This window comes from Dromiciops gliroides, chromosome 1 (assembly GCF_019393635.1).
Source record: "Dromiciops gliroides isolate mDroGli1 chromosome 1, mDroGli1.pri, whole genome shotgun sequence".
Classification (NCBI taxonomy): Eukaryota; Metazoa; Chordata; class Mammalia; order Microbiotheria; family Microbiotheriidae; genus Dromiciops; species Dromiciops gliroides.
In genome coordinates, this window is record NC_057861.1 from 663,184,337 (window position 1) to 663,210,359 (window position 26,023).

A 26,023-nucleotide genomic window follows, 5' to 3' on the forward strand; every position below is an offset into this window, starting at 1 on the left:
TCTATAGATGAGGAAACTTGAGACAGAGTTAAATAACTTGCCCGGGGCCACATAGCATCTGAAGCTGGCTTTGAACTGAGGTTTTCCTGACTCCTGGGCTAGTGCTCTAGCCATTGAGACACCTAGCTTCCCTTTTATTTTAATGTCTTACATATAAGAGTTAGTTGATTGAGTAGGGGTAGAAGAAGGTTGTATTTATAAATAAATGTGACTTGAAAACAAAACGCAGTGTATAAAAACAGAATAGTTACAAACTGATGATAATTAAGGCATTGTATTCCCTCTGAATTCTGATTCCTTTGCTTATGTTTTCTACCTTGTGTTGGGATACTTGGTTTACAAATCCTCTGCAAAACCCAGGGAGCTGACTTTTTCTAAACAAAATAGAGGTTGTGAATACACCAACAGCATAAACACAGATGTTCCACACCAGTACAACAGATTATATAGAGCTCAGAGAGGTAGGTTCTGGGATTAAGTGTTATCAATACTTGCAAGAGATCACTCACATTCATTTCTGAAAACATTCCTTTCTCTGCCATGTGTCCCAGAAAAATAAAACATAAACCAAAACAAGTTTGATTCTGACTTGCTGAGTGAATGACAATATGATTGAGTATGATTGTAGACATGCCAACATCTGAGACACATAAGGACATAACCTTAGGTTTCAATTTGAATCTTTATTAGATGTGTCCTGAGGAAAAATTGCATCTGTGCTATTTATCATTTTATTAATTAGGAATAAATGGGCAATTATTGACAGAAATACTTAGAACACACAAATGGGTGTTTATTTGGAGAGAATTCTGATGCAATTTAAGTTTCCTCATTGTCTTCTAGAAAATTAATTTTGGTAGGGTAATATATTAAGACAAATAATGATTGGGCTAGAAGTGGACTCATGGCATGCCCTTTGAGAAATAAGTTAATCAAATCTGTGCCTTTAGTATAAAGTCAAAGTTTTTTTTTCATATTTTGATAAATTGGAGGCTGTAGCACAGGATGGTATCTCTGATCCACTGCAGTTTAGGTGAGAAAATTAGCACACGTACAAAGTTCACATTGGGAGTTTGGGAGAAGTATGCAGGGAGTCATTGGAAAGGGCAACAGAAAAAAAGAGAAAAGATGAAAAAAGAAAAATAATACTTCTAAAATGGTAGACCAGGAGGATTAGTTTGAATTATTTTTGACCCAGTGAAAGTTCCAGCTTTGACTGCCAGCAGACATGAATGACTGAGCCAATACAACTGTATTTTTTGTTGTGGAACTTATTCAGTCATTACAAAAAGTGACAGTCTCTGATTATACATGTTATCCAGGAGCCACAGACTCAAACTTCTTTGGCACACTGTTATAAAGACTAATAAACAATTGTAAGGGAAGGTCATTTTTAAAACTTAAGATGATATTCTTCATATACACATATATGCAGGTATGTGTATATACATATGCATATATGCATATATTATGTCTGTCTACTATGTATATGCATAAGGATATATGTATGTACATATACATATGCATGCATATACACACATGCACATATGGTATATGTAATTTATATGTGTGTAAGCATGTTTTTATGAGAATGGGCATGTATATGTGTGTTTATACACATAACTTATTTTATACATGCATACACACAAATATTCATACATACATACACATATTATATTCATACCATCCAACTGGCAAACTTGTTACATTATGGAATGTCTCAAATATGCCCATTTCCCTAAGTACAGCCCTATCTCTCTCCTTCTTTTTACTGATAAACTACTAGAAAAAGTGCTAAACATATGCCCTCTACTTCCTTACTACCCACTCAGATATCAGTGCTTTGCAGTTCACTTTCATATCTCTTCCAACTTATTTAACAACTTCATTCAGGAGGCCAAGATCATGGAGTACAGACAGTAACCCAGCTCTACCAATGTTCCTCTCTAAACAAATTTAAAATAATTTCTCAAATCAAATTTTGGAGCAACAGAGATAAGAAGAGGTCAGAGTGAGATATTATTTCAGTCTAAGGAAATTTATTAGGTCAGGAGAAGAGATCTGTGTTACTGCGGTGGAAACCAGCCCAGAACACAAAAGCAACATGAGCGGTGAACCTTGCAGGTTGTGGCAAAATCTGTGGCAATAGCATCATCTTCAATGGTTTTCAGCACAAAAAGGGTAAGTGGGTGTTGGGCAATGGAACTCTCAGCCTAGAGAGGTTAAGAGGTTCAGGAAGAGATTATAGGGGACCCTTTGCTGGCATTGGGTGTAGCTGGTAAATATTGGTAACTCTATTGACTGTAACAGTTCTAGATCACAATTTTAGGATGGAAATGAGTACTTTTCATCAGTCACATGGGAGTAGGGGCCCTATTTGTAGTTCCAGTGGTTGTGGCTGCAGGAAAGTAGGGGATGTGGTCAAGTTCCAACATCAAGAGGAGCACTAGAGCTTATGGTTGCAAAGAAGAAATGTCCCTTTCTAGGGAAAGACTAGAGAAAAGACCAGATCAGTGATCATACCTCTCCCTGAATCATAACACCTTGGAAGCAAAGAAAACTTACAGAGCCTTAGAACTAGCTCTGAAAAGAGTAGCATAAAAAAAGTCTTATATTTGGGATAGTCCCCAAATCAGGTGACTAGAGGCCAACTTTAATATAAAGTTCAAAGTGAAGAATTAGGCTGGAAAGATGAGTAAGCAACAACAACAACAAAATGACATTGACAATAAAAGTTACTATTGAGGCAGACAAAAACCAAGAAATTAATTAAGAAGAAAACAATGTTAAAAATAGCTACAAACAAAGCATTAAAGAAAAATTCTAATTGGTTCCAAGCAAAATCAGGATTGCTTAATGAGTTAAAGTAACAATATTAGAAGAGGAAAAATAGGGAAACTAAGTGATGCAAAATAATTATGAAAAGAGAGTTAATAGTTTGGTAAAAGGGGGAACAAAAAGATACCAAAGATAATATAAGTTAAAAACAGAATTGTCCTAATGGTAAAAAGAACAAAAATTCAGTGAAAAAAAAACTTTTTAAAAAGCAAAAAGGGCTAAAAAAGTTAATTGAAGAAAATAATCCCTTAAAAACTAGAATTGGGTAAGTGGAAGTTAATGACTCCATGAAACATCAAGAAACAAACAAAAAAATCAAAAGATTGAAAATTGGAAGAAAATGTGAAATATTATTTTGGAAAAAAAAACTAACATCAGAAAAAGTTTGAGGAGAGGTAATTTAAGATTTATTGGAATGCCTGAACATCATGAAAAAAAGGCCTAAAAATCATATTTCAAGAAAAATATGAAGGAAAACTGACCCAATATTTTAGAAACAGAAAGGTAAAACAGAAATTGAAAGAATCCAATAATCACTTGGTAAAATATTTCCTAAGACAAAAGCTCCCACAAATATTATAGCCAGGTCAAAGAGAAAATACTTCAAGCGGCTAGAAAGAAACCATTCAGACACCATGGAGAAAATAAAATCATGTAAATTTAACAGCTTCCATATTAAAAGAAAAGGGATTCATTCATTCATTCATTCATTCATTCTCTTGTTTATTTATTTAATTTAAAGTAGACTTCAATTTGGAGGCAGGCTCCATTAGTTCTTTCTCTGGAGATGGATAGCATTTTTCATCATGACTTATTCAAAATTTTCTTGTACCATTGTACTGCTGAGAATAACTAAGGCATTCACAGTTGATCATCTTACAATACTTCTGTTACTATGAACTCCTAGTTCATAGTCCTCCTATTTCTTTTTAGTTCAGTTTGCATCAGTGAATGTAAAACTTTCCAAGTTTTTCTATCAATATCCTGCTCAGCATTTCTTATTACACAATAGTATTCCATCATAATCATATACAAAAACTTGTTCAGCCATTCACCAATTAGTAAGCATCCCTTCAAATTCTATTTCTTTGGCACCATTAAAACAGATGCTATAAATATTTTAGTACATAAATGTACTTTTCCCTTTTTATTTATTTAGAGTTTTATTTTTCCAAATAACATGTAAAAACAAATTTTGACATCAATTTCTTAAAACTTTGTCTTAGATCATTGCATTGATGAAAAGAAACAAATAATTCACAGCAGATCATCTCACAATATTACTGTTATTTTGAATACAGTAGATTTCACTTTGAAACCGCTCATGCAGGTCCCTCCAAGTCTTTCTGATAGTGTCCTGCTCATCATTTTTTTTTTAATGTATGAGGTATTTTATTTTTTCCATTACATGTAAAGATAGTTCTCAACTTTTGTTTATACATGCTTTACAATTTCATATTTTTCTCCCTCCCACCCCTCCCTCCCCCCTCCCCTAGACAGCAGGTAATCTGATAAAGGTTATATCTATATATCTCTATACATATACATATAGATATATATATATATACACACACACATATATATATACACATAATAACATTAATCCTATTTCTGCATTAATCCTGTTACAAGAGAAAGAATCAGAGCAGTGATGCAAAACCTCAAAATAGAAAGAAAAAAAAACCAACAGCACCCAAAACAAAAGAAATAATATGGTTCAATCAGCATCTATACTCCACAGTTCTTTCTTTCTTTTTTTTTTTCTTGGATTTGGAGATCCTCTTCTATCATGAGTTCCCTGGAACTCTTCTGTACCATTGCATTGGTGAGAAGAATATAGTCCATCACAGTAGGTCAACACTCAATGTTGATGATACTGTGTACAATGTTCTTCTGGTTCTGCTCATCTCACTCATCATCAGCTCACATAAGACCCTCCAGGTTTCTCTGAATTCTTCCTGCTCATCATTTCTTACAGCACAATAGTATTCCATTGTATTCATATACCACAACTTGTCCAGCCATTCCCCAATTGATGGGCACCCCCTCAACTTCCAATTCCTTGCTACCACGTAAAGAGCAGCTATAAATATTTTTGTACATGTGGGTCCCTTTCCCCCTTCCATGATTTCTTTGGGCAAAAGACCTAAAAGTGGGATTGCTGGGTCAAAGGATATGCACAGCTTTATCGCCCTTTGGGCATAATTCCAAATTGCTCTCCAGAATGGTTGGATCAGCTCACAGCTCCACCAACAATGCATTAGTGTTCCAATTTTCCCACAGCCTCTCCAACATTTATTATCTTCCTTTTTTGTCATTTTAGCCAATCTGATAGGTGTCAGGTGGTACCTCAGAGTTGTTTTAATTTGCATCTCTCTAATCATTAGAGATTTAGAGCATTTTTTCATATGGGAATAGATAGCTTTGGTTTCTTCATCAGAAAACTGCCTGTTCATATCCTTTGACCATTTCTCAATTGGGGAATGACTTGGATTCTTATAAATTTGATTTAATTCCCTATATATTTTAGAGATGAGGCCTTTATCAGAAGCACTGGCCTCAAAAATTGTTTCCCAGCTTTCTGCCTCCCTTCCAATTTTGGATGCATTGCTTCTGTTTGTACAAAAATTTTTTAATTAAATATAATCAAAATCATCCATTTTGCATTTTATAATATACTCTATCTCTTGTTTGGTCAAAAACTGTTTTCCTTTCCAAAGATCTGATAGATACACTATTCCTTTCTCTCCTAATTTACCTATGGTATCACCTCTTATGTCTAAATCATGTATCCATTTTGACCTTATTTTAGTATAAGGTGTAAGATGTTGGTCTATGCCTAATTTCTGCCATACTATCTTCCAGTTTTCCCAGCAGTTTTTGTCAAATACTGAGTTCCTATCCCAGAAGCTGGAGTCTTTGGGTTTATCAAACACTACATTACTAGTGTCATTTACTACTGCATTTCCTGAGCCTAGCCTATTCCACTGATCTACCACTCTATTTTTTAGCCAGTACCAGATAGTTTTGATGACTGCCGCTTTATAGTAAAGCTCCAGGTTTGGTACCGCTAACCCACCTTCCTGTGAATTTTTTTTCATTATTTCCCTGGATATTCTTGATTTTTTGTTTTTCCAGATGAATTTTGTTATTATTTTTTCTAGCTGTATAAAATAATTTTTAGGTAGTCTGATTGGTATGGCACTGAATAAGTAAATTAATTTAGGCAGTATTGTCATTTTTACTATATTAGCTTTGCCTATCCATGAGCAATTGATATCTTTCCAATTATTTAGATCTGATTTGATTTGTGTGAAGAGTGTTTGGTAGTTGTGTTCATAGAGTTCCTGGGTTTGTCTTGGCAAGTAGACTCCCAAGTATTTTATATTATCTACCGTTACTTTAAATGGAATTTCTCTTTCTATCTCTTGCTGCTGGACTTTGTTGGTCATGTATAGAAATGCTGATGATTTATGTGGATTTATTTTATATCCTGCTACTTTGCTAAAGTTGTTAATTGTTTCAAGTAATTTTTGACTTGATTCTCGAGGATTCCTTAAGTATACCATCATATCATCTGCAAAGAGTGATAGTTTTGTTTCCTCCTTGCCTATTCTAATTCCTTTAATTCCTTTCTCTTCTCTGATTGCTAAAGCTAACATTTCTAGAACAATATTAAATAATAGGGGTGATAATGGACATCCCTGTTTCACCCCTGATCTTATTGGGAAGGCCTCTAATTTATCTCCATTGCATATAATACTTGCTGATGGCTTTAGGTAGATACTGTTTATTATTCTAAGGAAAGCTCCCCCTATTCCTAAACTCTCTAGTGTTTTTATTAGGAATGGGTGCTGTACTTTGTCAAAAGCTTTCTCTGCATCTATTGAGATAATCATATGATTTTGGTTGGTTTTCTTATTGATGTGGTTGATTATGTTAATAGTTTTCCTAATGTTGAACCAGCCCTGCATTCCTGGTATAAATCCCACCTGGTCATAGTGTATTATCCTGGTGATCACTTGCTGTAATCTCCTGCTAATGTCTTATTTAAGATTTTAGCATCAATATTCATTAGGGAGATTGGTCTATAATTTTCTTTCTCTGTTTTTGCTTTGCCTGGTTTTGATATCACCACCATATTTGTGTCATAAAACGAATTTGGTAGAACTCCTTCTTCACCTATTTTTCCAAACAATTTTTATAATATTGGAATTAATTGTTCTTTAAATGTTTGGTAAAATTCACCCGTAAACCCATCTGGCCCTGGGGATTTTTTCTTAGGGAGTTCATTAATAGCTTGTTCAATTTCTTTTTCTAATATGGGTTTATTTAAGGATTTTATTTCCTCTTCAGTTAACCTGGGCAGTTTGTATCTTTGTAAATATTCATCCATTTCATTTAGATTGTCAAATTTATTGGCATACAGTTGGGCAAAATATTTCCTAATTATTGCTTTAATTTCCACTTCATTGGTGGTAACATCACCCTTTTCATTTTTGATACTGGTAATTTGGTTTTCTTCTTTCTTTTTTTAAATCAAATTAACCAATATTTTATCTATTTTATTGGTTTTTTCATAAAATCAGCTCTTAGTTTTATTGATTAATTCTATAGTTTTTTTGCTTTCAATCTTATTAATTTCTCCTTTAATTTTCAGGATCTCTAATTTAGTGTCTAATTGGGGATTTCTAATTTGTTCTTTTTCTAACTTTTTAAGTTGCATGCCCACTTGGCGCATACATATTCAATATTGATATTACTTCATTATCTATAGTACCTTTAAGTAAGATGTAATTTCCTTCCTTATCTCTTTTAATGAGATCTATTTTTGCCTGCACTTTGTCTGAGATAAGGATTGCTACCCCTGCCTTTTTTACTTTAGCTGAGGCATAATATATTCTGCTCCAGCCTTTTACCTTTACTCTGTGTGTATCTTCCTGCTTCAAATGTGTTTCTTGTAAACAGCATATTGTAGGGTTCTGGTTTTTAATCCACTCTGCAATTCGCTTCCGTTTTATAGCAGAGTTCATCCCATTCACATTCACAGTTATTATTACTGACTGTCTATTCCCCTCCATTTTATTTACCCCCTTTGTACTTTCCCCCCCTTCTTTCACCCTATTCCTCCTCACCGACGTTTTACTTCTTACCCCTGCCTCCCCCGATCTGCCCTCCCTTTTTATCACCCCCCTCTCTTTTCTTTACCCTTTTCTCCCTTGCTTTTGTCCTCCCTTCTATCAGTCCCCCCCTTTCCCTTCCCCTTTTGTTTCCCTAAAGAATGAGTTAAGTTTCTTTATCCCAATGAACGTATATGTTATTCCCTCTTTGAGTCAAATCTAATGAGAATAGGGTTGAAACCATGTTCCCCCCTCCTTTCTTTCCCTCTATTGTAATAGGTTTTTTTCTACCTCTTCATATGATATAATTCATCCCATTCCACCTCCCCTTTCCTCTCCTCCCCATAGAATCCCTTTTTATCCCCTTAATTCTTTTGTATCATCACATCAAAGACAATTTATATTTATACCCTCTATATAAAGTCCTTCTCTCTGCCCAAATACATTTACAGTTTTTAAGAGTTATGAGTATTATCTTCCTGTGTAGAGATATAAACAGTTTAACCTAATAGGGTAACTTTTTTTCCCCCTCTGTTTACCTTTTTAAACTTCTCTTGAGTCTTGTATGTTGAGATCAAATTTTCTATTCAGTTCTGGTCTTTTCACCAGGAAAGATTGAAAGTCCCCAATGTCATTAAATGTCCATCTTTTCCCCTGAAAGAAAATGCACATTTTTGCTGGGTAATAGATTCTCGGCTGCAATCCAAGCTCCTTTGCTTTCCGGAATATCATATTCCATGCTTTGCAGTCCTTTAATGTTGAAGCTGCCAGGTCCTGAGCAATCCTGACTGTGGCTCCATGATATTTAAATTGCTTCTTTCTGGCTGCTTGGAATATTTTCTCCTTCACCTGATAATTCTGGAATTTGGCTACAATATTCCTTGGAGTTTTCCTTTTGGGGTCTCATTCAGGAGGTGATCGGTGGATTCTTTCAATGATGATTTTATCCTCTGATTCTATGATATCAGGGCAGTTCTCCTTAATAATTTCCTGGAATATGGTGTCTAGATTCTTTTTCTGGTCATGGCTTTCAGGCAGTCCAATGATTCTCAAATTGTCTCTCCTCGATCTGTTTTCCAGATCAGTTGTCTTTCCAATGAGGTATTTCACATTTTCTTCTATTTTTTCATTTTTTTTTATTCTGCTTGACTGATTCTTGGTGTCTCATGGATTCCTTATCTTCCAACTGTCCCACTTTAATTTTTAAGGCATTGTTTTCTTCAGTGAGATTATGCACCTTTTTTTCCATTTGGCTAAGTGAATTTTTTAAGGTATTGTTTTCTTCAGTGAGATTATGCACCTTTTTTTCCATTTGGCCAAGTGAATTTTTTAAGGTATTGTTTTCTTCAGTGAGATTATGCAGCTTTTTTTCCATTTGGCCAAATGAATTTTTTAAGGCTTTGTTTTCTTCAGCTTCCTTTTCCAAGCTGCTGATTCTTTTTTCATAGTTTTTTTGTTTTGCTTTCATTTCTCTCCCCATTTTTTCTTCTACCTCTTGCAATTGATTTTTAAAATCCTTTTTGAGCTCTTCCAGGAAGGCCTTTTGTTCTTGCGACCAATTCACCTTCCCTTGTGAGGCTTCAGATGTAGCCAATTTGAGGCTATTGTCCTCATCTGAGTTTGTGTTGGCTTCTTCCCTATTGATACAGAAGCTCTCAATGGAGAGGGCTCTTTTTTGCTTCTTACTCATTATTGCAGCCTATTTATTTATTCTTTAAGTTGAGGTCTGCTCTGAGGGCACCAGGGTCCCTGTTTTGGGCTTCTTGTGCAGGTGTATAGGTGCTGTGTGACCGGGCTTTTACTCTGAGGCCTTTATGGTGTGTGGAGATCCCCCGCCCTGCACTTCATGTCTGATTGTGCTCGGCCAACCAGGCGCCAGACCCCGGCGTCTGATCCCGCCGTTCGTGGCCCTCTCGGCCGGTGCAGGTAGGTTTTTCCACTGTCCTTATTGGCCACCAGATTTTTGAACCAGGTTCCGGGAGCCTCAGTTGTTCGGCTGTGGCCCGCAGCTCCTGCTGACTTGCCCCGACCCCCTCGGCGCTGGGTTGCTGCCCTGCACTGGGCCTCCCTTTTGCCCTAGTCAGACCGACCTTTTCCTGAAGTCTTCTAAATTATCTCTGGTTGGAGGACTGTGTCTCTCTGTCTCTTTGCAGGTTCTGTAGTTTCAGAATCCATCCAGAGGCTTGATTTAATGTTCGTTTTGAGGGAACAGAAGGAGAGCTCAGGCAGCTTGCTGCTTCCTCTCCGCCATCTTGACTCCGCCCCCCTCATCATTTTTTTAATAGTAAGCTACATTTATATAGTACTTTGAAGAGAAATTTCCTTGCAATGAAGCCATAAGGTTGATTATTGCAACAACAGTAATGAATAACTTTTATATAGTACCTTAAGCTTGACAAAGAATTTTCTTCACAATATCCCAGCAAAGTAATTACTATATGTTTTGCCATCATTGTCATCAATCAATAATCAATTAATAATCATCCAGCAATTCTAATAATCATCTTCAGTCAATCCTCATCATTTTCAATCAATCCTGATCTTCATTAATTCCTTATCATCATTAATTAGTCCTCCTCATCAATAAATCCTAATCTTTCTCTAATCATCATCAATCTATCAATCAATCCACCACCACTATCACCACCATCTTACATTACTCTTGCTTCAAAAATTTTTTCACAAGTACTATTGTCAACTGTTTCCCTCCATCCTACTTCCTTCCCATGATATTTACTCTATTTTCTATCTTCTTTTACTCTGTCCCTCCTCAAAAGTGTCTTGCTTATGACTGCTCCTCCCCCATTATGTCTTCCCTTCTTTCACTCCTCCCTCATTATCCCCTTCCCCTCCTACTTTCCTGCAGGGTTAGATAAATTACTACACCCAACTGAGTGTGTACATTATTCCCTCCTTGAGACAACTCTGATTAGATCAAGGTCTTTGAGCTAATTCTGATGAGTGTGAGGCTCCTTCACTTCCCTACTTCTCCTCCATCTCTACCCCCACTCTATAAACTGTTTCCTGATTCTTTCATGGGAGTTTTAATCCTATTCTACCCCTCCCCTTTCCCCTTCCCAGTGCAATCATCTCCTCCCTCAATTTTACAGTAAAGATGTCATCATGGGGCAGCTAAGTGATACAGTGGACAAAGCACCCACCCTGGACCCAGGAGGACCCAAGCCCAAATCCAGCCTTAGACTCAAGACACTCAGCAACCCCAACAACTCCTCCCCCCAAAAAAAGATAAACAAAAAATAAATGCTTTACATATATCATCGCTTCATAATCAATTCTCACCTGTGCCCTCTCTATAATTTTATTTCTATCATCTGCCTGAATACTCAGAAAACTCGTAAAATTTATATATATATCATCTTCCCACCTAGGAATGAAAACAGTTTAACCTTTTAATATCCCTCATGCTTCCCCCCCACCCCGTTTACCTTTTTATGCTTCTCCAGGATCTTGTATTTGAAATTCAAATGTTCTATTTAGTTCAGGTCTTTTCATCATGAATACCTGAAAGTCCTCTTTTTCATTGAAGTGCCATTTTTCCTCTGAAAGACTATAATCAGCTTTTCTGGGTACATGATTCTTGGCTGTAGTCCCAGTTCTTTTGCCCTCCACAATATCATATTCCATTCCTTTTGGTCCTTTAATGTGGAAGCTGCTAGATCCTTTGCTATCCTGACCACAGTATTTGAATTGTTTCTTTCTGGCTGCTTGCAATATTTTCCTTGATCAGGGAGCTGTGGAATTTGGCTATAATATTCCTGGAAGTTTTCTTTTGGGCATTTATTTCAGGAGGTGAATGGTGGATGCTGTCAATTTCTATTTTACCTTCTGCTTCTAGAATATCAGGGCAATTTTCCCTGACAGTCTCTTGGAAGATGATGTCTAAGCTCTTATTTTGATGATGGTTTTCAGGTAGTACAACAATTTTCAAATTATCTCTCCTGGTTCTATTTTCCAGGTCAACGGTTTTTCTAAGAAGATATTTCACATTGCCCTCTTTTTTATTCATTTGGATTTGCTTTATTGTGTCTTGTTTTCTCATAAAGCCACTAGCTTCCATTTGTTCAATCCTAATTTTTAGGCAATTATTTTCTTCAGAGAGCTTTTTTATCTCCTTTTCCATTTGGATTTTAAAGTTGTTGACTTTTTTCTCATGACTTTGCTGTATCACTCATTTCTCTTTCCATTTTTTCCTATACCTCTCTGACTTTACCTTCCAAGTCCTCTTTAAGTGCCTCTTTTGCCTGAGAGCAATTCATATTTTTCTTGGAAGCTTTGGATGTAGGAGCCTTGATGTTGGTATCCTCTTCTGAGAGTGCACCTTCATCTTCATAGTAGGTAAAGGAACTTTCTATGACTCGCAATTTTCTCTGCCTGCTCATCTTCTCTATTTTTTACTTGACTTTTTAACTCCTTCTTAAGGTGGGGCCCTGCTTCCAGGCTATACTGTCCCAAGCTTCAGGGGGTCCCAGGTGGTACAATTTAAGGAGGGACAGACTCTTCACTCAACTCCCTCTGCTCTAGTCTTTAAATAACCCAGGACAACTTGCTAATTAACCAAGCAACATTTTTCCCCCCGCTGTGGTTGTTAGTTCTGACAAGCCTGCACCCCTCCCCCACACATACCCGTCCTCCACCTGGGCCTCTGCCACTCGAGATTTTTTCCTGGTTCCCTGCTGGGGTAGGACAATTAAATTCCTCCTCAGCTCCTGCAAACACCCCTGTATTCTCCCCCCCCCGCCCCCCCATCCCTGGCCAGCTGTTCAGCCCTCTCACCAGACCATGAACTTAGTTCCATAAGATGCCAGCACTGCAGTCAGAGGCTCAGGGGCTAGGGCTGTATCTATATCTGCACAACCGTGGGGTTTGGCTCTATTCCCTCTCTGGCACAGCATACCCCTCCTGCTGAACTTCTAAGTCATCTTTATATGGAAAAGAATCTCAGCTCATCTTTTTGTGGGTTTTACTGCTCCAAGAGTTGTCTTATGGCTGTGTTTGGAGTTTTTTGGAGTAATTGTGTCAGGAGCTCTAAGAGTTTACTGTCTTTTCTCCACCATCTTGGCTCCACCCTCCCCTTATCCTTTTTTAGTTTGTTTTTAATCTCTTTTGTAAATAGAAACAGTAGTGGTATTGCTGGGTCAAAGTTTATGTATGGATTTGAAGAACTTGGAGCAAAATTCCAAATTGCTCTCCAGAATAGTTCAGTTGGTTTATAACTCTGCCAAAAGTGCATTAGTGCCCTAATTTTCCCACATTCTCTCCAACATTTGTCATTTAGCTTTACTGTTTTATTAGCCAATCTGATAGATGTGAGGTGGTACCTCAGAATTATTTAAATCTGCTTTATTTTTCTAAACAATGGTAATTTAAAGCATTTTTCAAGTGAGTAGAGATAGCTTCATTACTTCATCTGAAAACTCCCTGTAGATATCCTTTGACCATTTATCAATTGAGAAATGGTTCTTATTTTCATACATTTGACTTGGTTCTATATATATTGGGGAAATGAAATTTTTATCAGAGAAACTTGCTGTAATTTTTTCACAGTTATGGTCATCAATTGTGTATTTCCGTCAATCCTATCTTCCATTTAGACTATCTTCTCTCTCTCTCTCTCTCTCTCTCTCTCTCTCTCTCTCTCTCTCTCTCTCTCTCTCTCTCTCCTTTTATTCCTGCCCTGGGTTTTTGTGTTTATTATGCATTTCAGTTCATTACTACTTACATTAACTCTCCTCAAACTATTTTCTAGGTCAGTTGCTTTTCCAAAGAGATATTTCACATTTTCTTTTAGTATTTGTCTTTTTTTTTGATGTCTCATGGATTCATTAACTTCCACTTCTTCAACTCTAATTTTTAAGGAATTATTTTTTTCAATGAGGTTTTGTACCACATTTTGCATTTGTCCTATTCAAATTCTTATAGAGTTCTTTTCTTCAATGACTTTCGTACATATTTTAACACATGGTGAAGTCTGCTTTTTTGGGGGGATGGGCAGTTCTTGTCTTCAGTGAATGGTTGTATATCTTTTACCATTAGCCAAATTCTGTTTTTAAGATATTATTTTCTTCAGTATTTTTGTGCATCCTTTACCAAACCATTGATTTTTTTTCATTATTTTCTTGTATTATTCTCATTTTCAGCCATTGTTTCTCTACCTCTCTTTTTTTTTGTTGTTTTTGCTTTTGTTTTTTGGTTTTTGGTTTTTTTGCAGGGCAATGAGGGTTAAGTGACTTGCCCAGGGTCACACAGCTAGTAAATGTTGTGTCTGAGGCTGGATTTGAACTCAGGTCCTCCCAAATACAGGGCCAGTGCTCTATCCACTGTGTCACCTAGCTGCCCCTTTATTTGTTTTTAAAAGTCCTTTTTGAGCTGTTCCAGAAATTCATTTTGAGCCTGAGACAAATTACTATACCCAACTGAGTGTGTAGGTTATTTCCTCCTTGGGCCATTTCTGATGAGAGTAAGGTTCACTCTCTTCCCAGCCTTTGCATCCTCCTCAGTGACTAGTACAGTGCTTTGTAAACACTCAATAAAATCAATAAACATCAATTCAACAAATAATTATTAAGCTCCTACCTTGTGCAAAGTATTGTGCTAGGTGCTGGAGATACAAACATGAAAATAATATGGCACCTATATTTAAGGAGCCTATAATCTAATGGGATTGATATGGCAGGTATGCGAATAATTATGAGAGTAAATGGAATATAACAATGGCAGAGGAGACATCTAGAAAAAGTCCCTACAAAGTTGCAGTGTTGTCCCATCTCCTTGCACCTAGGCCTAAACACAACCATTTGGGTTACTTGTAGATGTGATTGAGCAATCACTCAGCACCAGAGTTCATGAGCCCATATCAAAGTGTGTCCATCACAAGCCAACCAGAGGATACATTAGTTCAACACACACACAAAAAACAAAAACGAAAAATGATTGAATTAAAATCAATGAATTAAGATCTGGTCAAAATAAGTGAATGGAAATAAATGTCCTCCATATGGCACTACACTTTCTCACAGGTTGCTGTATCATCATTAGAGAAGTGAACAAATGTAAGAAACACACATGCCTGGGAAACATGTATAATAGAACACACTTAGGGAATGTGCTTAGAGATACAAGTATGTATGACTAGGAAATACCTGTCAAGGGATATAGAGACATATAGAAATATAGATATAGACATATCATATTTATATTTTAAATTTTGTTGTCGTTCATATTTTCAGCTGTGTTCAACTATTTGTGACCCCATTTGGGTTTTTCTTGGCAGAGATACTGGAGTAGTTTGCCATTTCCTTCTCTAGCTCATTTTATAGATTTGGAAACTGAGACAAAGAGGGTTAAATGACTTGGCAAAGGTTACACAGCTAGTTGAAGTCAGGAAGATGAGTCTTCCTATATTAGGTGACATCTAAACCAGGCCTCTAAGGAATGAAAGGATTTTGACAAACAGTGTAGAAGAGACTAATTTTACAGCATCTAGGTGACACAGTAGATAAAATGCTAGGCCTGGCTAATGTAACAGACCTTTCCTGCCAACCTTCTAAGTTTTCTTAGGATAGAACATTGTTTCTGCCTTTCCTTTTCTGACTTGTAATACTCCAGAATTTATTCTGAGGCATTACTTATATTTGCTTGGAGGGAATTTGGGAGAGCTCAAATGAGTCCCTGTGATTTCTCTGCCATCTTGTCTCTGCCCCTTGAACCCTAACATTATTAGGGTGGTTAGAAGGAATTTACATAGACAGAGGGCAAGAGTGCAAGTTGATTATGTTGGAATGATTGCCAGGAAAAAAAAAAAGAAGTAGTGAGAAAGATGAATTCAGGGGAGAAAGGGAAAGGAAGAGGTATAATCAGGAAGATTTTTATCACAAAAAAGTTGTGTATAAGGAGGGGCTTTTATAGTAGAGTGGGAAATGGAAGGGGATAGACAATGTTTGAACTTCACCCTAAACAGAATTGTTTCAAAGAAAGGAAATCCCCTCCCCCCCCCCCCCGTTCTCCATCTCTGTCTCATCTCCCTCATCTCTCTTTCTATCTTTTTCATCTCTATCTCTCTCATCTCTATCTCTCATTTCTATCCCTATCATCTCTATCTCTATGTCTTTTATGTATATACATATATATATATATATATATATATATATATATATATATATATATATATATTACAAACACAATTAGTTAAGCATAGAAATATATCTTATCTATGATGAGATGAGAACATTGTACACAGTATCATCAACATTATATGTTGATCAACTGTGATAGACTAGATTCTTCTCACCAATGTAACAGTACAAGAAAGTTCCAAAGGACTCATGATGGAAAAGGCTCTCCAAATCCAGAAAATAAAAGGAACTGTGGAATATGGACGCTGATTGGACCATACTATTTCTTTTGTTTCTGATGCTGTTGTTTTTCTTTTTTGAGGTTTTTCCTTTTTGCTCTGATTCTTCTCATATAACATGACTAATGCAGAAATATGTTTAATGTTATTATATATATATATATGTATATATATGTATACATATATATATATATTGTGGAAATTTGTTTTGATTTGGGGACCCTACCTTTAGCCTGAGATTAGAAAGCCTTAGTCCCTCAGGGTCTCTCCCCCTCCTACTCAGCTTCAGCTGAGTGAAAAAGCCCCGTGGGCTATACAAGACACCAGGACAGACAGCTGGGGGGAAAAAAGCCCCAGCTCCCTCCAACCTGAGCGGAGCTATCTGAAAGATCTCGGATAGCCTGTGCTGAGGCATGAGGCTCGAGAGCACACCCCCTGCCCCCACCAGCTGCAGCTCTGGCTGGCAGATTAGCTTGGTCTGTGGGGGTAAAGGAAGCCCTGAGATTTGAGTGGAGAGAAGAAAAGGTATATATAGACCTGGGAGTTAGTTAAAAAAAAAAGGAAGGAGCGAGGACGGACTAGATAAAGAGACAAGGAGGAGAGAGGCTGACTAGAGGGGAGCACAGACAAGGACGGAGGAGAGTTCAGTTCTGGAAAGGAGAGACGGGGCTGACAAGGTTACAGGCCTTAATACAAACCAGGGAAAGTGTAATGTGCCCTGAGGCCGGAGGCAGCTAAGGTCCTTATTGTATTCAAGAAGTTCGAAGGGCAGCAGGTAGGAAAGAGATGCAGTGGAAAGAGACCGCAGGAAAGCAGTCAGGTTGTACTTTATTTCCCTGTATTCTTAATTTTAAATAGTATCTCATAAATAAACTCTGCTTTGATTATTTTGTTAAGAGGCTTCTTAATCTTTAGTTTATCAGTTTGGGAGCAGTGTGGTGGAACTTTATAAATGGCCCATATTAAATTAATGAAGTCAGATAGCCAAATAGTCATAAGTCCCCAGATTAGTCCTCCATAGTTTAGCCCCCCAAAATTAGCCCTATTTTACAAAATATTTTCACATATTTAATGGTGACCACGAAGGAACTTACAGCCCAATTATAATTTTTCTAAATTTATCATTTTTCATATAATCATAATTTTTCATAAATCTAATTATATATAATTTTCCAGGTTAGTTATAGTTATTAATAATTTTTTTACAATATAAATATATATATATATGTGTGTGTGTATGTGTGTGTGTGTGTGTGTATAACCTATATCAGATTACCTGCTGTCTAGTAGCAGGGAGGAGGGAGAAAAATTTGAAATTAGCAATCTTATACAAACAAATGTTGAAAACTAAAATAAATTTTAAAAATTAAAAAAAAAAAAGAAATATATCCTACCTATTTCCCCTAATAGGGAAATTAAAGGGAAAGCAGATAAGATATATACGGAAGGGATAATAAATGGAGGTATGATTAAAGAAGGCAGTGGTCAGAAGCAAAACAGATATTTGAATAAGGACAGGATAATAAAAGAGACAGAAAGGGGCAGCTATGTAGTATAGTAGATATAGCACAGTCTCCAGATTCAGGAGGGCCCGAGTTCAAATCCAGCCTCAGATACTTGATACTAGCTGTGTGACCCTGTGCAAATCACTTACCCCTCATTGCCATGCAGAAATTAAAAAAAAATCAATAAAGGACATATAAGGATAAAAAATAGGATGCAGGGCAATACACAGTAATCATAAATGAATGTGAATGGGATGAGCTTATCCATAAAAAGGAAGCAGATAGAAAAATGGATCAAAACCCAGAATCAAACAATATCATGCATAGAAGAGAAACACTTGAAACAGAAAGTCACATAGAAAGTCAAAATAAAGGGCTAAAACAGAATCTATTCTTCAGCTGAAATAAAATAGACAGGGGTAACAACCATGAACTCAGACAAAGTAAAAGCAAAAAGAAACCTATTTAAAAGAGTAATCAGGAAAACTACATTTTCTAAATGGTACCATAGGCAATGAAATTATAAAAAAAAATATTACAGCAAATTTCTCTAATAAAGGTCTCATTTCTCAAATATATAAAGGAACTGAATAATATTTATGAAAATGCAAAACAATTCCCAAATGAAAAACAGTAAAAGGATAAACAGGCAATTTTCTGAAGAACAAATCAAAGCTATCTATAATTATATTAAAAAAATACTGAAAATTACTATTGATTAGAGAAAGGCAAATTAAAATAAGTCTGAATTACCACCTCACACCTATCAAAAATGACAAATGCTGGAGAGGATGAGGGAAAATAGGAACTAATAAATTATTGTAGGAGTTGTGAACTGGTCCTAAAATTCTGGAGAATAGTTTGGAGCTCTGCCCAAAGAGTTATAAGGCTGTGTATCCCTTAATCCAGCTATTCCTCTACTATGTCTGTACCTCAAAGAGATCAAAGAAAGAGGAAAACAATCCATATGTACAGAAATATTTATAGCATCTCCTTCTATTGTGCCAAAGAAATGGAAATTAAAAGGATCCTCATTCACTGGGGAATGACCGAAACAAAGTGTGGCATAAAATTATGATGGAATGCTTCTGCGTTATAAGAAATGATTAAGGTCATGGTTTCAGAGAAAAAAAAATGGTGGTTTATATGAACTGATGAAAAGTGGAAAATAATTATTCACAGTTACAGCAATGATATAATGAGGATAAGTTATGAAAGACTTTGCTACCTACACAAATTGTACAAGATAATTCCAAAGACCTAAACACACACATATACATATATACACATATACACAATACAAATATACATACATATACATACATGCATATGTCTTTCTAGTTTGTACCTCCTCCATTTAAAAAAATTTCCCTTTTGGTGATTTTTTAATTTTGTTGATATTTGGGATTCCTAATTTTCTAAATAAATATTCAGTTCATTAATCCTTTCTTTTTTTTTCTATTTTGTTAATATGTCTGATGAAATTTTCCTTGGATGACTACTGTTGAATGCAGTAATCAGAAGGGTCTACCTTCACCTCACTGATGGCATGGTTGGAGCAGGTCTTCTAATATCTCTGGAAACTCTCTGCACCTTTAGCCTTTATTTTATTTTAGTTTAGTTTAGTTTAGTTTAGTTTAGTTTAGTTTAGTTTAGTTTAGTTTAGTTTAGTTTAGTTTTGTTCTGTTTTGCAGGGCAATGAGGGTTAAGTGACTTGCCCAGGGTCACACAGCTAGTAAGTGTCAAGTATCTGAGGCCAGATTTGAACTCAGGTCCTCCTGAATGCAGGACTGGTACTTTATCCACTGTGCCATCTAGCTGCCCCCTAGCCTTTAGTTCTGACCAGATGTCAATTATTTCCTAGACTTTAACTACTTTGCAGAAAAACTTAAGCCCTCCCCGTTGCTGCCCCTTCAGAGCATTTCTCCCTGTTGAAATGTATTAAACTCTACCCCTTCTGTTCCCTTCCAGAAATCCAGTTGTGCAGTGCTATGTAGTGTTGTAAAATTGCCTAGAGTAAAGCCTCTTGCTATTGCTACTTTGGCATTCCTCATTATTATAATGATTGGAATGACGCCACCTACTGGAGACTTGCTGTGGAGAGTTCCACCATGAGGAAAATGCCTCAGAGGCATTGTGGCTTTTCCTTGGCATCAGGAAATGACGTTTGCTCATGGGTGCTGTCTATCAAGTCTACCAGCCAATCAACTGGAGGAGCCTCCTATGGTCTGGGAGGAGACAGGAAGGAGGAAAGGGAGCCTGCGCAGAGAGCGCTGGCCTTTTTTGGCTTCCGGACTTGATGGTGGTGGTGGCAGAGTACTTCACAGGAAACTTGAGGAAAGATAGGAATGCCAGGCTGTTAGAATTCTGTTCTCAATCTTTTTCTTTCTATTTTCCAATAAACCCTTAAAAACCTAAACTCGTTTTATCAGTGATTTTTAGTCAGTTTTCCCCAAACTGGGGGAACACATTAGAATCCACATTTAGAATCTTAATATTTCAGGTTGAAAATACTTTAGTTCTATGTCAGAAATACTGTTATGTTTCATTATTATTATTTTACATAATTATTATTTTCTTTAATTTGTTCTTTGATATATTCATTATTTAGTGTGTAATTTTTAAGACTCCATTTGTGTCAATTTTTTTGTGCTTCCTGAACTGATGACTCTTTTAATGTGTTATGATTTATAAAATATATGTTTATTAGTTCTACCTTTTTCATTTATTTGCAATATATAATAAGTGTCATAATATATGGGCAATTCTTGTATAAGTCCCATGTGGTGGTGAGAAATTAATATATTCTTAGCAGTTGCAATTAGAAGATGTAATAAGAATTTTAGCTTTAGCTTTTCTAATAATTTATTTGTTTTTATTTATCTTTTTGTTTACCTTTCTGTTATAATTTTCCAAAACTAAGAGGATACCAATGACTCCTGCCATCATTATATTGGTCTATTTTTTCTTTTATTTCAGTTAATGTGTATGTATGTGTATATATATATATATATATATATATATATATATATGTGTGTGTGTGTGTGTATGTATAAACATATATATATATATATATATATATATATATATATATATATATATATATATATATATATATACACATACACATTTACACATATACACACACATAGGTATTTGGAGGAAATAAATTTAATGGTAATATCGACTTGTTTGAGGTTCCTAATTTTTCCTCTTTTGTGTTTTAAAATTTTATTTTTTGTCTTATAGTAAGATTTCAATTCTAGACTTTTTTTCACTTGATATATTGTCATTTCTCCCCTTTGTGCTCTCCTTTTTGTTCTGTGTATGTCTTTGATTAGGAAATATGTTTCTTGATAATTAAATTATGAGTTACATTTATTATTTCCTCAATTTTTTTCTCAAATATTTTCACAAATTGGGATTTCCCCCTCCATTCTGAAAACAGAGTAATTCTTCAGTCATATTAGTTTAATCTACTTTAAAGTAAATCAATACCCAGTGAATATCATCTCCTTACCTTCATGTCACCTTCCCATTTGTTACTTCTTTCACAAGTTTTGGAGTTTTTTTTTTAAACTATGTTTTATTTTTTACAATCATCCATTACATTATCATCAGCAGTAACATAAAATCAGTAAATAATATTAATATCAATGATATAATAATTAATAAAATATATTGTACAATGTCATGTTACTATAATATTAATATTGACAATAATAATAAACATAACCAATCCCTTTTTTCCTTTTACAGAATCCCTCTTTCTTCAAGACATAGTTTAAGCACCACCTTTGACCTAAAGCTCTGCCTTATTCTGCCAAATGTGAATACTGTCTTCCTCAAATTTAACACTTTACATCTATTTGCAATCTTTCACTTTAAAAAAAAAGTCAAGAATTTTCTCTATTACATGTAAAAACATATTTTCACATTGATTTTGAAAAGTTTGTGTTCCAAATTCTCTTCTTCCCTCCCCACCCTTTAAGAACTCAAGCAATGTAAGTTATATGAGAGGAAAGCGACCCCTGCTTAATAATTCTCTCAAACTCAGTGACAATGTGTCAAAAATATGATCATTTATTTTCATTCTTGCAAGAATGGACATTTGTAAATAAGTGCTACAGCCAGCAAGTGCAAGTGCAGGGAGTGAAGGCACCTTTTTAATCCCTACTCCCTAATTTGAAATGGACTCTACCCTTTTTCATCACTGGCCAGATTACTTCAAGGTTACAACCTATACAGGGAAGCTAGCCAACCAGAATGCAGTATTCTTAACCCTAATTTCCATAATTATTCTTTGGGTTCTCAGCCAATGGGGGAGATGACACAGGGACAGTTCTTCAATCTTCCCTTATGTGGACACAGCTCAGAAGAGGACCTCAGTGAGACAAGTTCAGTGCTACTTGAACCAGGTGATCTGTTTGCAGGAGGGGAGGAGAGGGGGACTGAGACTCCAGAGGGGTGTAATTTGAATGTTGATGGTTATATCCTTATTGAGAGGAGACCATTACCCATTTCCTCACATTATACATGTACAGTCATATAAAACATTTCCACATTAGTCAGGTTGTGAAAGAAAACAGACTTAAAAAACTTTAGAAAGAGGAACTAACAAAAAAATATACTTCAATCTGTATTCAGATACCATTAGTTCTTTCTCTGTAGATGGATTGCATTTTTCATAACTCCTGCTGATAGCATTCTGGTCATCATTTCTTACAGCACAATGGTGTTCCATCCTAATCTCATCCCAGAATTTTTCAGTGATTCCCCAACTGATGGGCATCTCCTCAATTTTGAATTCAACTTTTTAAAAAAATCTCTTTTAGGATATCAACCCTATAGTGGTATTGCAAGGTCAAAGAGTATGCAAGGTTTTATAGCCCTCTGGCCATAGTTCCAAATAGCTCTATACAATGTTTGAATCAGTTTATACAAAGTGTTGGAGTTTTTACTCATCTTTTCCCTTTTTCTTCTTGCTTTATCTAGTTATTTAATTCTTCTCTTTTTTTCTCTTACATAAGTAAATTTAAGCTCCCCTATTTTCCTCTTCATCTTGATAAGTTAATTGTTTAAATTTAATTTTCTGCATTTTTTCTAAAATGGTATCTCCTTTAATTCTTGTCATAGCTTATTTTCCATTATAATTCTTGACCTTTCTTGTTTATGGTCCTAATTTAAATTTTTTCCCTTAATCACTCTCTTTATTTCTTATGGAAATAAGGCTTCTATGATACCTATTTTGAATTCCCTCTTCTAAAGGGTTCTGTTGTTATTGCCTACCAGATCTTGCTCCTTGAGCTCCTTTTTCCTTTGTTCCTTACTCTTTTTTTTCTTTGTGAGGCAATTGGGGTTAAGTGTCTTGCCTAAGGTTATACCAGCTAGTAAGTGTTAAGTGTCTGAGGCCAGCTTTGAACTCAGGTCCTCCTGACTCCAGGGCCGGTGCTCTATCCACTTGGCAACCCAGCTACCCCGCTTTGTGCTTTACTCTTAAAAATTCAAAGAAAGAAACTGCCCCATAGTAGGAATTTTCTGATATCCCTGATTTTATACTTCATTATTAACTTCTGCCCTCTCCATGTCCTTTTTTGTCCCATTTCCCTTGACACCTCCTCACTTAGTCTATGACTTCCAAATCTTTTATATGTCAGTTTCCCCAAGGAATGTATATCTTATTCTACTGATGCAAAATGAGGAGTCTCTAATACACCAAATCTCTATAGTTCATATGGGTTTTGATCATCAATTTCTCCCTTCTCTCCTTTCTCCCATAAGAATATTCATTCAATGGTGTACCCTCATAAAACTGAATCAGTATGTACCCTACTTTTCTACCTCTTTCCCCCCTTCCTTTTCTACTTTGTCCATTTTGTGCTTTTCTTTCTAAGAGACAATGGTTGTTGTTTTCCATTTATTATTGGACTTTGACTTGACCAAGGAAAATCACATAATATTACTGTCTTCTCCTCCCCCATTTTTATATGTCCTCCCATAATGATATTTAATTTCAACAAATGATTCACCTGGAGGCAAGTGTTGTGAAATTTGGTCCATGATATTGCAGTCCTGTTTCTACATCATCATTTATATTTTATTTCTGCTTTCACAACCTTTTCTTCTTGTGTGGATTTAGAAAGAAATATTTTATTGGACTCTGTTGTTATGTTTATTGTTGTTTTTTCCTTTGGTTGTGATATTTGTTTACTTTTCTTGTAAAACTTTTGTCTAAAGTACTTGAAGAGTAAATAATTTCTTCAGGTTTTGTTTTCTATTTTTTAAATGCTTTAACTCTTTAAAATTCACTGCCCATCTTTTTTCATTAATAGTTATGCTCAGCTTTCCTAGGAATGTCACCTTGGGTTGCATCCTGATCTCCTTTGCTCTTTAGGAATAAATTATTCTATTCCCTTCTCAGTTTCTAGTGGGGACAAAACACTAGTGAATTATTCAGAATAGTTTTATAATGTATTTGAAGGTCTTTCATGCTGATTGTTTGCAGAATTTGTTGTTGATGGTCAGCAAAATCATTAAATTTAACAACTTTGAGTTTTATAGTTTGAAGCATAAATTTTGTTTTTTTCTGTTTTTGTTTTAGTTTGTTTCTTTGATAAAAATTGCCACTGTAATTTCAAATTATTCATTTTTTAATTTTATTGTATTTTTCTTTTCTGCTATTCTGTCAAGAATATTTGTTGAGCAGACCATACATTTTGCTTTCACACCACTTTTTTTTAAGCATACAAATATTTTATTATTTTCCAGTTAAATGTAAAGATAGTTTTCAACATTTGTTTTCATAAGATTTTGAGTTCCAAATTTTTCTCCTTCCCTTCCTTGCCTCCCTCCTCCCCAAGACGGAAAGCAATCTGATATAGGTTGTATATGTACAATCACATTAAACATATTTCTGCATTAGGCATGTGAAAGAAGAATCAGAAAACATGGAAAAATCTCAAAAAAGAAAAAAAAAAGTAGAAAGTGTATGGTTCAATCTGCATCCAGATTCCACAGGTCTTTTATCTGGATGCAGAGAGCATTTTCACAATTACTATTTTTTTTTAAGTGAGGCAATTGGGGTTAAGTGACTTGCCCAGGGTCACACAGCTAGTAAGTGTTAAGTGTCAGGCCGGATTTGAACTCAGGTACTCCTGACTCCAGAGCCAGTGCTCTATCCATTGCACCATCTAGCTGCCCCCCCCCCCCAAGAGAGCACTTTCTATCATAAATCCTTTGGAATTGTCTTGTCTTGGATCATTGTGTTTCTGAGAAGAGTTAAGTCTATCATAGTTGATCACCACACAATGTTGCTGTTACTTTTTTGCACCACTTTTTAAACCATTTTGGAATATCTGGTCATGGTTCCATACACTTTAGGGAATCCAAGGGCTTACATTGTGCAAGTACCTATGAGTTCAATTAATGAAATGAGCCCTTGGATTTCCCACACACTAGGATCGATTTGAATTGTAAAAAAAATCTTTACCATTTCATTGTAAATAGTATTTTATTTTATTTTTTCCAATTTCATTTAAAGAAAATTTCCAATATTTATTTTTGTAAGAGTTTGTTCTCCAAATTTGTCTGTCCCTTCCCTCCTGCCTCCCAAAGTCATCAAGCAATATGATATACATTATACATTACAATTATTTTGAACATATTTCCACATTAGTCATTTTGTGAGAAAATAATCAGAACAAAAGGGAAAAACCACAAAAAAAGGAGAAACAAAAAAGTGAAGATAGTATGCTTCAATCTGCATTCAGAATCCACAGGTTTCTTTCTGGATATGGAAAGTATTTTCCATCTTGAGTCTTTTGGAATTGTCTTAGATCTTTGTACTGCTGAGAGGAGTTAAGTCTATCACAGTTAAACATCACACAATGTTACTGTTATTGTTTAAAATGTTCTCTTGGTTCTGCTCACTTCATTCCATATAAGCTCATGTAAGTTTTTTCAGGTTTTTTTCTGAAATCAGCCTGCTCATCCTTTCATATAGCAAAACAGTATTCCATTCCATTCAGATAGCACAACTTATTCAGCCATTCCCCAACTGATGGGCATCCTCTCAATTTCCAATTCTTTGCCACTACAAAAAGAGTAGCTATAAATATTTTTTGTACATGTAAGTCCTTTCCCCTTTTTTATTATTTCTTTGAAATATAGACCTAATAGTGGTATTACTG